Source organism: Ambystoma mexicanum, chromosome 7p (assembly GCF_040938575.1).
Source record: "Ambystoma mexicanum isolate Mex_15411 chromosome 7p, UKY_AmexF1_1, whole genome shotgun sequence".
Taxonomy (NCBI): Eukaryota; Metazoa; Chordata; class Amphibia; order Caudata; family Ambystomatidae; genus Ambystoma; species Ambystoma mexicanum.
Window position 1 is genome coordinate 32412808 of NC_090939.1, and position 13988 is coordinate 32426795.

General features: G+C 43.4%; 1 protein-coding gene across 3 annotated transcripts in view; it reads right to left on the reverse strand.

The window, feature by feature from the left end:
• The window catches only part of VANGL1 (VANGL planar cell polarity protein 1), a 609741-nt gene that overhangs the window by 546590 nt on the left and 49163 nt on the right, over positions 1–13988 (reverse strand). The gene's annotated exons all lie outside the window — the stretch shown is intronic.

Below are 13988 nucleotides of genomic sequence, written 5' to 3' on the forward strand. Positions count from 1 at the left end.
GCTTGACAGCAATAGCTATGAAGTGCTACCACACAAACATACCTATTTTACTAGGATTTACACTGATGAATATAGTCACACACAATTCCTTGAGATAACCATTGTTACTTAAAAGTATCCAATGTAATTGTATACACAATATAGTGATCATACATCAAGGGTGAGCCTAATGTCAGTTTTAGTATAAACATTAACATTTCAGAGTAAACATAGCGATGTAGTGATTCTACCATTCATTGTAGTAATAGTCTAAATCGGGAGTCTGAAATCTGTGGCTCTTCAGATGTATTGGACTATGACTCTACCTTTGCAGATGTTTTTAACTAAACCTCCATCCGCACTAGCCATCATAGTCGGAGTGAAAGATGACAGACCCGTGGGCTACATCCAACACACCTACTGGGGCTAATAAGTTTGTAAAGTAAGCATTTATGTAAAGATGTAGATTCAAGTTTTACTTTATGTATGATCAATAAATGTTATGGGGTGGGTTTCAAAAAGCCCTTGTAGATCAAAGTTACGAACTAACAATCGTGGGAAACCATGGCTTGGCAAACTTTGTAGGCTGCCTGCAAGGTTTTTTGCAACGAATAGTGCTTAAGCAATGTATCAAAAAAAAGTGTTGGCAAATGTTCCCATAGCACTTAGGATGTAGTCTTAGGATGTAGTAAAGACAGAGTTACAAAGGTTGCGTGATGAGCGCATCATCGAAAAGGCAAATGACGTGGAGTGACTGTCTTCGGTGGTCATTGCAAGAAAACAGAGTGGGCATGTGCCAAATGTGTGCTCTGATGAAGGGCTAAAGTGGATTTTTATGGGATTAAAAGTGTGCCTGTAAATTTTATTACAGAGAGAAACTATCTCTCTGGTCCCCTTAAAACAATGAGTTTCATTCATCACACAAATCAAAGTCGGTGCCCTAAACATCATTGTGCAAGTCCATTCTCATGATAGATACCAGTGAGGAGTTCTAGGTGCGATTCTTTTACAGGTCAAGGGAGGTGAGAAAGTGGTGAATGCTCACAGGGACCATGACCATGGGACAGGAGGATGGTCATTTTGTTGTAGTGTTGCTTGATTTTCTTTTATAACAGGCAGAAGAGTGTGCATGGTGCGAGAAGAGAAACAAGCTCTGTCTCTATTCAATTTCAAGAAGTGTTGGGAGGTCTAGCCCTCAAGTGTTCTAGTTGACGAGGATTGCCAGTTTATGAGTAAAGTGACACCCAGAAAACCTTCATACTACCACCCGCAATCGAATGGCGTAGTAGATAGAATAGAGCATTCATGTCATTGAATTTATAGAGCGCCTTTTGCCAAAAGGCGATGAAAAATAAAAAAAGGATCCAAAAAAACAGTACACTTCATAATGATGAAAATTGAGCATAGGTAAAAGTTACATCAGAGGAGAGAGAAAGCAAAGAATTTAAGAGACAAGAAGATCAAATTTAGCATTTGAGATTTGTTTGAAAAATATATACAGATGAGATGGAACGAAGTGAGAGTGGAAGAGCGTTCCAGTGTTTAGGAGACGGGAGAGTAAAAGAGCGGAAACGAGACAAAGCACAAGGAGGCTTTGGGACAGTTAAAAGAAATGGATTCTGTGTAAAGGGTCCAAGGGGGCAAAGAACGAGAGTAATGCAGAGAGATAGGGAGGGGCCTGGCCAGGAGTGCATTTGAATACATTCGAAATAAAGTGCTACAGGAGACGAGATGCAAAAGCAAGTAATGAAATTGAGAGTAGGGAGGGTGTGATGGAGGACCGGGGAGGTAAGGTGAAGAATAGAGGAATTGTAAATAGAATGAAGAGGAAGTGGGTGGAAGGCAGGGAGACCAAGCAATAAAGATGAATAGCCAAAGCAGGAAAAGAGATGAAAAGGAGTTTCGTAGCACGAAAAGAAAGATGGGGGGCGAGATCGACGAATGTGAAGAAAAGAAAAACGACGAAAGAGGGCGAAGGAAAAAATATGAAGGGAAAAGGAGAGAAGGAATGAAGATAACACCGAAGTTGTGTGCCGGACATGAAAAGGGGAGAAAGGATGGGGGGGAAAGAGTGGGTGTGGGGGGAAATAGAGGCAGGAACCGTTTGAGGGATTAAGATGTAGGAAATGAGAGGACATCTAATTCTGGACAGCAGAAAAACAGTTGGCAGCAGTAGAGTGAAGAGCAGAAACAAAGGAGGAAAATTAGATAAAGATCTGGGTGTCAACAGCGTACAAATGAAGAGATAAAGGCAGAAAGGGGAGCAGTGTAAAAGGAGAAAAGAAGAGGCCAGAGTACAGAGGCTTGAGGGACAACCTAAATTACAGGGAGTGAGGAAGAAGAATGTCCAGCATAGGTAACGGAATAGGTCTGTTGGGAAAGGTAAGAACGGCACCATTTGAGAGCAGACCCTGAGATACCCAAGGTGGAAAGAGAGGAAATAAGAAGAGCGTGATCCACAGTGTCGAACGCCGCAGACAGATCAAGGAAAATAAGAATAGAACAGTGGCGGGCTGTGAGGAGAGAAGTTGAAACATGGAGAACAGTCTCTCTAGAATGAGACAGATGAAAAGGAGGGAGGAGAGAGCAACAATTCAGATAACTGGTTACCTGGGTACATAGGCAGCCTGTTCAGGAATTTTGGAAAGGAAGGGTAGAAGAGAAATAGGGCGGAAATTAGTAGAAGATGAGTCAAGACAAGGTTTTTTCAGGATAGGAAGAATAAGCATATGCTTAAAGGCAGCAGGAAAGCAAGAATGTGTAAAGGAAGAGTTAATGCGAGAGGTAAGGTACAGAAGAAAATAAGGGTAAACTTGGGGGATAAGAGAAGAGGGGAGAGGATCAGAAGGAGGCACAGTAGGATGAGCACAAGTTAAGAGGACAGATGTGTCAAGAGTCTGCAAGGGGAGAGAATGATGAAAAGAAATGTAGCAATGGAGCACGAGAGAGGGAAAGAGAAGCAGAGGGGGTGAAAGCTAAGCAAAGATTAGCTACTTTAGATGTAAAGTAGTTTGCAAAATCAGAGGAAGAAAGGTGCGTGAAGGCGGATGGGTCAGGAGTTTTAGGGGAGAGAATATTAAAGAGGAGCTAACAGAGGCAACAAGGGTGGTGAGAAAGAAATTGTGAGTTCTTAGAAACAGGATTTCTTAGCAATAAGTAAAGCAGAGTCAAAAGAAGAGTGCAACAGAGGGCCTTAGCAAGATGAAGAAGGGAGTTGTCCATAGTCAGAGACCGGGAGGGCAGGAGGAGAAACAGAAAAGGAGAGAAGTAGGTGATCAGAAGCATAGAAGGGAAAAGAGGAGGCAGGGAAAATTGATAAGATTAAGTCTAGGCAAGAAGTAGACTGATGAGAAGGAGGAGAAGAAAGTAAGAGCAAGTGATAAGAGTTAGCGAGTCTGATGAGTTAGTGGCAGTGAGATTAAAGTCCTCAAGAAGAAAGCAGAGGGTTGGGGGCCGGGGGCCAGGATGGGAGAACGTGGGCTAGGAGAAGATCAAGGGGTTCAAGAAAGTCAGTAAGTGGACCAGGAGACGATGGACAAGGAAGGAGTCTGGGAAAGGATTATTAAAGGAAAGTATTAGAAAAAGAAAAATGGTATTCAAAAGAAGGAATGTTTGGGAGATTAGGACAGGGAGGAGTAATTAAAGAGAATTCCCATGTCCCCCAAACCCCCACCTTGCGCCTAAGTAGGTGGTGGGGTATGAGAAAAGGAAGTGGAGGCAGTCTGAATGGAAGCTGGAGTAATCGAGTTATCGGGGGTGATCAAAGTTTCAGTTAGACAAAAAGTGAAAATTAGAGCAAAGAAATAAGTCAATAATAGAGTGTGATGTATTGCAGACAGACAAAACGTTTAAGAGACCAAAGTGAAATTGGGGAGAGCGTCAGAGCAAATAGAAGAACAGGAAACATTTGAATCATTGCATAAGCAGGCAGAGGATAGCAAAGGAAAACTTTGATAGGACAAGCCATGAAGACAGAGAGAAGCATAGCAAGAAGATGTAGAGGAGTAAATGGCTAGTCTGCACATGGATTGGCCACAAGCAGGAATAAATAATGAAGTTGAAAGCCTTTTAGAAGGTCGTCCTTTGAATGGGGTCCCCAGGGTTAAAGATGTCAAAGGAGGCAATTCCCTGAGTAGCAGTCACGTGGAAACACGCAACTACGCCAGTCACCAAGCACGTGGAGCGGGCCAAGGATGAGAAACCCGCTACAGTGGCGATGTAATGACCACGATGGAAGTCAATTTGGAGGTCCATGAAAGGAGTCGCAGCGTCAGAAACATTTAACAATAGGAGAACAGAGCAAATACACGAGGCCAGTCCAGAGCCGCGCAAAGTTGGAAAGCCAGAGAAGATGGTAATGTGTAGACTGTGGAGGATGGAAATTCCAAAGTCCCAGTCAAAGGTCTAGACACAGGCAGCCAAGGATAACCGGTAGAGAGAGCTCTTTCACCGAGATCTTGTGAACTACGGGTCACAGCCTGATGTAGACTACGTACGTAGGCGAAGTGGCTGTTGATACCACCCCAGTCATTAGCGGCAGGAGGAAGGAGGCTGAGCCAGGAAACCTGGGTGCACGGGGCTCAAAAGCCAACTGCTCGCAGTCAGCCCTGTTGCCCCACCTCCCCCAGACACTCACCTAGGCTCAAGTTACCATACACTTAGGAAAGGAAAAATAAGGGGTGGTCGGGGGAGATATGCACATATGTATAAATAGTGGGAACTAGAGGTAAGGAGCAAAGTCACAGAAGGCAACAGAGAAAGATTGGGTCGGAGATGGACTATAGGCCGGCTTCAGGGGTCTCAAGCAATCAAGGCACCATAGGTACAAATTGCCTTCATAACACTTGCGGCACAGCTCATGAAGCAAGACAACACCGCGCAACACAGGTTCAAGTCCCGATAAAGCGCTTAGAAACCACTCGCTGGTATTAGGTGTTCAATAAATGAACAATAAAATGAATAAATAAAAAGATCCCACCACAGGTTGACCAGCTCACCTTGTCTGCACCTGCCAGGTCAGTGTGGGCCAAGCTCTGAGCTTACCAACCCCTGCAGTAGCAGGGCTCGAGGCGGCTCACGGGAGGATGCAGGGGCTCAGGGGGCTCATTTAGGTGTGCTGCTATTCCTCCAGGGCAGCGCGGGAAGCCAGGCACAACAACCGCATCTCCGGCAGCTAGGGCTCATTCGGTTCTCAAGCATCCTCAGATGCTATGTTGATGCCGAGGGAAGTCGGGGAGGTTAGAGGAGTGGACCCACCAACACAAGTAAATCTGCACTGGTCGATTGCCAAGGTAACAGGGCCGCTGCTTCAGACGCCTGCCTCCGCTCCGCATACAGAGTTGTGTGCAATAGGATCAAAAGTGTAATATTTAAATTGTATTAATTAAAACAACATAAGGACAGCGCAGCGGTCCCTACCCAAGTGCTAGTTCCAAATGACTTAATTAATCAAAAACATTTGCAAATATTAAATAAAAAGAGACCTACAATTACATGTCGGTCTGAAAATAATGCAGCACCCTGATGAAGAATTAGCCGTCGTCAACCTTACCCGTCGTAATCGGTTTGTGGTGAAAGATGGCGGTACAAGTAGACAACAGGCCTCATTTTGGCAGTATTCTGGAACTAAATCCGTCAAACCCAATTTACGCTACCACCACATGGTCCTGTGGAGTTACCATGGGATTACAAAGGGTAGTCAATTGGAGAACACATGACAACAGGAGAATTTTTGGCAGAATTGCTGCACAGTAAATCGGCTGATTTTTGGAGGCAACGTGGAAAATGCACCTCCAGCAACAAGCTGGAGGTGAATCTGCCACCCCCCCCATCACATTCACTGTGCAATAAATCCGCCCGAAAATATAATTTGGTGGTGCAGGAAAAGTGGCGCTAACGGAATTACTACCATTTTTTCCTTGCACCACCAAACTCATGCCCCAAATTAAAAAGGCATCCAAGGCACCTGTCAAAAAAGATGCTTTGAATTAAATGGTTTATAAACAGAATTTACATTAATTAATTGGTTGGTCACAATGGTTTATTAGCACCGTGCATCAGCCAATCAGGTGGTTCCAAACCCTGGCTGAATCTAACGATCCAAGCCTGGTTTCGTAGTATCACGATTGCTTGGCGCACGCGTGCTGCCGGTCTTCCCACCCCCCCTCTTATACTGCCGTCCACCCCACCTCAAGACCCTCAACATCTCCGGCCCCCTCTCCCTAACTTAATTGGTCCTCCACCAGGCCTGCACCGCTTGGATTCCTGCTTCTTCAACCAAGGAAAAAAAATGGAAGAGGGGCTCCGAGTGGAGGAACGCCTTCCATTTCCATGAGAACCACTTACCGGCCGCAGCCAAAGCAGAAGTTTTTTGTTTTTTTATTGTCCCACACCTTGAGGGTTTGCTTCTGGGTGCTAATGGCAATAATCCCGTGTTTTGTGGGATTCACCGGCCCGGCTACGGGGACCAAGGCCTGAGCAAAACCTGGTCTCTTAGCTGTTACCGTGCGTTGAAGCTCACAGAACATGCGATTATTGCCATAAGGGAGGAGATTTTACGAAAATAATTTCTTTCTGGTATGACAATATGACATTGTGTTGTACATACATGAAATACTGATAGTATGCCTCGGTTATGTAATGTTTGCAAGTAATTGTTTTTGGTTATTTTGCAAAGTCATTTGGAACTAGGAATTACAGCATGAAGTAGGGACCACTGCACTGTTCATATATTGATTGATTCATTAATAAAATGAATTAAATCTTACACTTTAGACTGATCCCATATGAACACCACTCTGCATGCTCTAGTTATATCCCAGTGTATGTATGGGTAAAGGGGAAGATGCTTCTTGTGCACAGAGGAGTGTGGTCCAAGCTAGAAACAAGCATGGAAAGGGTTGCGTTGCTTAGGTTATTTCCCCATTCGTCAGAGGAGAGTTCCCAGTTGAGATGAGAGGAAGGAAAAGTCAACCAATGTATGGCCACAGTGGTTGAGGCGCGCAAGGAGAGTGTGTGAATGAGTCGCTCATGCTTGAAAGAGTTGAAGTGGAGCACCGGCACGCCAATAGACAAGAGGAGTGTGAAAAGGCATGTTGTGAAGCAAGAGGGGTAAGCGATGGCGTGGAAGACTGCCTGTGGTGGGTGCGCAAGGGCAGGGCCGGTCTTACACCAGATTGCACCCCAGGCGGGAAGCATCGTTGGCGCCCCCCCCCCTAATCCAACCAGCTGAGCTATATCCGTAACAAGTATACTCTTGTTGTAGCATAGCAGGCGGAAATCAGAGTTCTATTAGTGGAATTTTCCAATGAACACAGCAAACTCATGGTACGCACTTTAAATACTGTATTTTACTCATAACAAGAAGATGCATACATTGGTCAAATAATGGCTGCAAGCAGATGGGGTTATCACTAAGGTTCTTCTGGGCTTGTCTATGTCTTAAATTTAGTAAGACCTAGAGAACAGTTTAAGGAGATCTCTAGTTTTCCAATGTCAGGTGTGAAATAATTCACCATTCCTGGCTTTTAGGTTCAACGGGATGTTTAAAAAAAAGGCATTTCAAGTTAGTTATGTCGAAAGAGTTTTAGCCATCTAGCTCAGGTGGTAAACAGCCTAGTTTGTACTTGATTCTTCTTAATCTTTTGCAGCAACACTTATCAAGATGTTGTTAGTATTGAGTAATAATATTGCAAGACGATGCCAAGTTTGTGGTCCATAGCTCCATACTTATAGGGGGGGAAACTCACTTTCTGGAGACTGCCTGCTACTAACACTAAGGGCCTAATTCACAGAAGAGTTGTATAATGGCAAAACACCATTGGAAAATGCTCTGTGAATCAGGGCCTACGAGTTACCGATCAGGTATGTGAATAAAATGCAACAAACTCATTATGAGGAAGAAGAGGCTAAAGCACTTTAACTGAATGTTTTTCATTCCACTATGGAAGATTTAGCTGGCAAGTTGGACATTGAAGTCACCTTGACCCACCTTCCCCTCCCAAGCAAGCAGAAAATAAATACTTTCTATTTGTGAATTATTACTGTCCATTCTGGTCAGAGGAATTAGATTGGCTCAAAGTGGCACACACAGTATTTTATTTTGCATTTTGTTTTTATTTGTGAATGAGCGTAGTGCTTAGAAGAACAGAACGCAGTCTCACCTGGTAGACGGAACAGTCCCATTGCTGGGTGCTTAGCCATATTGGAGAATAGCCATTATGGATGATGCATGAACCAGGTGATGGAGGGGGCTGGTGGGAACATTAAAAGGTGGCAGCAGAGGAGCACATAGAATGGATCGCTACAATATGTAGCTGCTCACGTCTATTCCGGGTCGTCCCTGGTCTCCTCACACTCCTTTCCCAAGACTCTGCCGACCCGCAGGTCCTCTTTTAGGCATGCGGGTGATAGAAAATGTGCTCACAATATTGGTTTACTGTGCCACCATCATCATCATAAGTGCACCCAAATACTCTCTAGAAAAAGACACCCATCTCCCGAAAAGGGTTAAACTGTACAAATTGCCCATGAATGGTTGAAATAATTATAACATCAGGGTGAATCCAAAGAAACACAGAATTTTGTTGGAATATCGAAAAAGCTCTGAAGTGGCAGCGCTCCTGCTGTAGTGTCTCTGGGCCATGGTGGGGGTTGAGCCGTTCTCGTATATATTTTTCAGTGCTCACCATTTGATGTCCTTGTTTTACGGCCATTTTATGACTTCACAAAATTGCCCGGGTTTTTGGTTAGTAAAATCTGGTCACGGTATGCACCTGACATCTGCTGCCTTTCATTTTTCCGCTGTAGGTGGGGTGCTCGTAGGAATCGGTTCCGAGCGAAAAAAGGTTACGTCGAAGATTATGGTTTGTGTGTCAAAATAGAAGGGCTGGATGGAATATGGGCTGGCAGTCCCTGTGTTCTCCTTTTCATTAATAACCTATCTTGTCATGGCTTCTCGGGGCTGCAGGCTGTGGGGAATGCTACAGATTTTTCTGCAGACTGACACTAGAACGCTACCTGTAAGTAGCACACCATGCCTCACCACTGAACTGGACGTCAGGTGCACCTGGCGACAAAGGAACGTTAATACAAGAGTCTGCCCACAGATTCCACTGACATAGCTGCTCTTGATGTCTGTCCCTGCAAGTTTGTATTTGTATTTGGTTATTATCTGTATCGCACACCTAACCCTAAGGTAAGTTAAGTAGTTGCTTGCAAGGGCATTACAGCAAACTTCACCATATTTCATTAATGAAATGTAGCAGTCTGGAAGTTGGAACTACCAAAAAAAAAAAAACTCCCAAAGTCTACAGAGCTAGGATCAATGCCAGCCAATCAACTTTGAAACAAACCTTCCTCCTAATAAAAAGATGGGTTTCCCATTGGGCAATTCGCAAAGAATGAGAAGATGCTCTTCCCTGAAGAAAAATGTCCATATGCACTCACTACTGCAGTTGCGATTTGGCGCAGTATAAAACCCATTAACAACCCTAAGTGATCATTTGACCTGGGGAGTCCAAAAGTCGAATCCTCGTGATACCATCTGGTGTAAAGCAGCCAACCCCGTCCACAGCGCAAAAGAGAAAGCATACAATCTACCTCTCTTCAGTACAGCTGCACAGGATTCTCCCCTCTGGCTTACAATCTACCTCCCTTCAGTACAGCTGCACATGATTCTTCCCCCTGGCTTACAATCTACCTCCCTTCAGTACAGCTGCACACGAGTATCCCCTCTGGCTTGCAATCTACCTCCCTTCAGTACTGCTGCTCTGGGTAGATCTGCCAATATGCCTGAATCGAAGGAATATTTTGAAGATTCTCGGGCAACTACCAGCATTTTCTTTGGTGTCCAGCTATGATCTAGAAAGGATCTATTTCCCAATTAAGGAACAAACAGATGATATTGGAAAAGGAACCACTGAAGAAGGAAAAGATGCAAATTAGGAAGCAGAGTAGGCTCGGATGGGGGGAGGTGTGGGGATCAGGCAACAGACACGGAAAGATAAACACAACATTTGTAATATAACATTATGTACTGCAAGTCTGGCGTATTGTGTTTTGGTTGCAAAATTAATAAAAATTGTTTTTTAAAAAAAAGGAACAAACAGATACGAGTAATATTGTCCTCAAATCTAGCGTGGTCCTCAATCTGGTAATGGGAGAGATCGAAGGCCTGAGAGAATTGGGTTTTGATATTAAGATTTTGAATATGGAACAAACCTCTATTAAAGTAGAAAGAGGCGGGGACTGCAGGGGGAACTTGACAATGGTCTATCATCCAAAAAGACATGCCCGAGATCAACGGCGGCATTTTCCTAGAGGGAATTTTAGAGACGCACAGGACTGGACTCAAATTACCTCAGCTTTGTGGAACTAAATATAATATGGCACGATTTACTCCTTTAAACGAACAAACCCATATCAGTTGCCTGAGATGCATCTCCTGCAATACTAGGGCGGACTTCAATTTACTTACTAATATTGACGCAGTCAGTATGTTAAAACTTAATGATTGTTTCCTTCTTCAAGAAACCTGGCTGCGCTAGAAACCCTTTGTAGATGGCTTTGAAATTGGTTCCCAATTTGCTATACCTAGTAAGGTGGGGGGTGGAGGGGGTTGGGAGACCTTCCGGTGGATTACTCATTGGCCTGAAGTCCACCCTTGGATTTTCGACCATGAGGATTCCCGATTTGTCTTTGGGAATTTTGGCAGTTAATCTTTCCCCAAGAGAGGGCTCGGTGGACATAGTATTGATTAATATCTACTGGCCTCCAGGGATAGCACCTTTAGAGCCTTTCCTTGAAAGGATCACAGAAACAATATTAGATTGGAAAAGAACAAATACCTATGGGAAAGTGATCCTTGCTGGTGACCTAAATTCGGATTGCTCTACTACATCTGAAGAGGAGTATGGGGACCCGGGAGAGGATACGGGGGGGGGGGTCTCTCATACAGGGGCCAGAAATATCATTAGGGTAGAATATGGAATCTCTCTCTCTTGAATTTGTGGGTTTAGCGTGTCTCAATAGAACCTCTGATTTGGCCCGTCCTCTACTTCCACATCAACTATAGATTATTCCTTTGTAGATGAATCTCTGGTATCACCATCTTCTGAAGTCTCTGTGTAGCCTAATAGCTGGAGTGATCATAGCACTGAGTGTTCACTTTTCCCTCCCACACCAAAAGCCTACTACAGGGGGAGCCACTCATGTGAGGACTCTGGGACAAGGTAGAGGTATCCGATGGTCACCGGCTAACATAAAACTTCTTAACGGACATCTGACGTATATCCTGAGTAATACCTCCCATTCATAAGAGGTATTTAATGTGCCTCAATATGACAATTTCTTGCAGGATTTACACGGTAGGGCCTTTGACCATCTAAGAAAGGGCCCCCCTAAAAGGAACCATATACACATTTTTGACGAAGGGATGGCCAAGGAAAAGTCTTATATGTTGAAGATGCTTAGAGAAATTTGTAAATCAAATATTGATAAATTAGATAAAAATGCGAAGATCAGATCTATACGACAAATCTTAGAATCTCTGTATTTTTTTTTTAGAAGTAGCATGTGCAAAGAGAGAATGTTACGTGTCCTGGTAAAGAGAGACCTCAGGGCTTTTTGAAGTCTTCTCAATTCTCAAAATACTCTGTTAGTCATCAATCAATTGAAGCGTGTATCAGAGGTGCAATGGGTCACATTGTTCACTGAAGTATTTGGACATGGGGCAGAGGGGTGTCATATTATAGATGAAGGAGATGATGAAGGAAATATACCCTGTGCTCCGATTATAGAATACGAGGAGATACTCAAACTAATTATGAAAGCTAAGAATTCGAGGGCTCCTGGTCCAAAAGGGCTCACAAATAATACATTGAAAGCGCTGGCAGAAATGTGGCCCCATATACTCACTATGCTATTTAGAAATATTGCGGGGTGTGGTACCATAACTACTAGCTGGCGGAAGGCCCATAAATTAGCAATTCTGAAGAGAAGTGATCGAAATATAGCCAAAAACTATAGACAATCGCATTAATTGATGCAGACTTTGAACTATATGACTCACTCCTGTTCACACATTTTAATGTTTGGATAGCGAAAAACCATATATTGAATAAATAACAGACGGGGTTCAGGGCTGGGCACTCAACAAATTTAAATTGTTTCATTCTGACTGCACTTCAAGATACAGTTTGGAGTAAATTTGGTGGGTCCCTTTATGTCGCCTCCATTGATTTGTCAACCGCGTTTGACACTGTTATTAGGTCACGACTTTGGGCTAAACTTTCTAATTGGGGCATTCCAGAAGGTTTATTAAAGCTTATTATGGCTATGTATGAGAACTCGTGGATAGACGTGCGTCTGAATATGGAGGGAACCCCATCTAGAAGAATAAGAACTAGGATAGGTGTGACACAGGGCTGCTCTTTGGCACCCTGTCTTTTTATACTCTATATGGCAGACACTGGTGAATTTCACAACGCTGGGCTGGTGAATGCTAAATTGGGCAAAATTAGGATTTCAAGGTTGGCATATGACAATGATTTCCTCCTGTTGGATCACACCAGAGTTTGGTTACATCGTTTGATCCATAAATTTGAACAATTTGCTGAATTTAATGGGCTAAAAATGAATCCCTGTAAAACTTGTATCCTTCTAATCTCAAAGGGAAAAAAGGGGAAAAGATTGGACTGGAAGATTGGAGGGGAATCCATTGTAAGAGCTAAATAAAAATGTTGTATTTGGGCTTTCTAATACTGGCCCAACAATCGTCTTCTGAACTCAGACTGTTCCTTAAACAGAAGGCTATACCATTAATAACCCAGACTATTAAGCTTTATGATAAATTTGGAAGATTCTCCCTAAAACCAGCTGTAGACTTTTATGAAGGGAAATATTCAGACTTTCTGGGAGACCAGAGAAGGTATCATTTGGAGGAAAATTCTGAATCTTCCCAAAAACATCCTAGGTGCGGCAATCAGATTTGAATTGGGTCTTGTCTCATTGAGAGCTAGATCTCTGTGGCGGTTTATGGCCCTATTTCGCTCTTTCCACTGCCCTAAGAAGGATTCTCTTTATTCTCTTTATGTAGACTTGGGTAAAATTATTTTCTTCCAGGGCCGTACGGTTGGGAATGCCTAACCTAATAAATTCAGAGATTTCTGTGATAAGACACTAAAGAATCAGTCTACTGATGGGGAAACACTAATTACCAATCCAGATAAAGTTAAAAAAACTTCTATTTGTATATGATTGGAACAATACGACCGAAACATTACACTCTTACCCTTCCCTCTGTGATATCAAACATGAACATAGGAAAAGAGGGACACTTTCATTCATTATGACACAATTTCCAAACCGTTAGTTCTACAGGTCTTTTTCCTATTTTTTGTTGGGAGTAGTTTTACTCCTTGTTTTAATTTTTTTGGGAGTATTTGCCCATTTTTAGCGAGCAAAAGTGGCTGATACACCCCTTTACTTAAAACGGAATCATGAGTTATGCAAAATAAAAACCCTTGAATCATCCTTTGTTGAGGTTTGGGTGTTTTTAAAGACATCTGCTCACTAATCTTATTTCTCTGCGTGTTTCACCCGATATTAATGTAGTTTATGTTTACTTTCCCACTGTGCCTTGAAAAGCAAACATTACTAATGCAAGTAATAATCTGTAAAAAAGTAAGGTGAACACTAGTTCATAGAGGTGAAGTCACGTGCCCAAAATGGCAAAGCAGGTCCGCGAGTAAGGCTTGCCAGCTGCCATTAGAGAGAGCTTTGCTCACCAGACTGAATCCAACACGCCTGTACTTGAGCAGCTCGTGCAACGGGCTTCAGCAGAAGCGCCTTTCACACGTGCGTGCATCAAAGCAGCGAGTGTGACTGACCAATACAGCATTCGGTGCACAAATGCTACTCCAAGAATCCCGAAGGCGCACCGATTGATAATCTGCGAGTAAGAAATGGTGTGTGCTCTGTGTCCGTAGAGAACGGATGGGGGTGGGGCG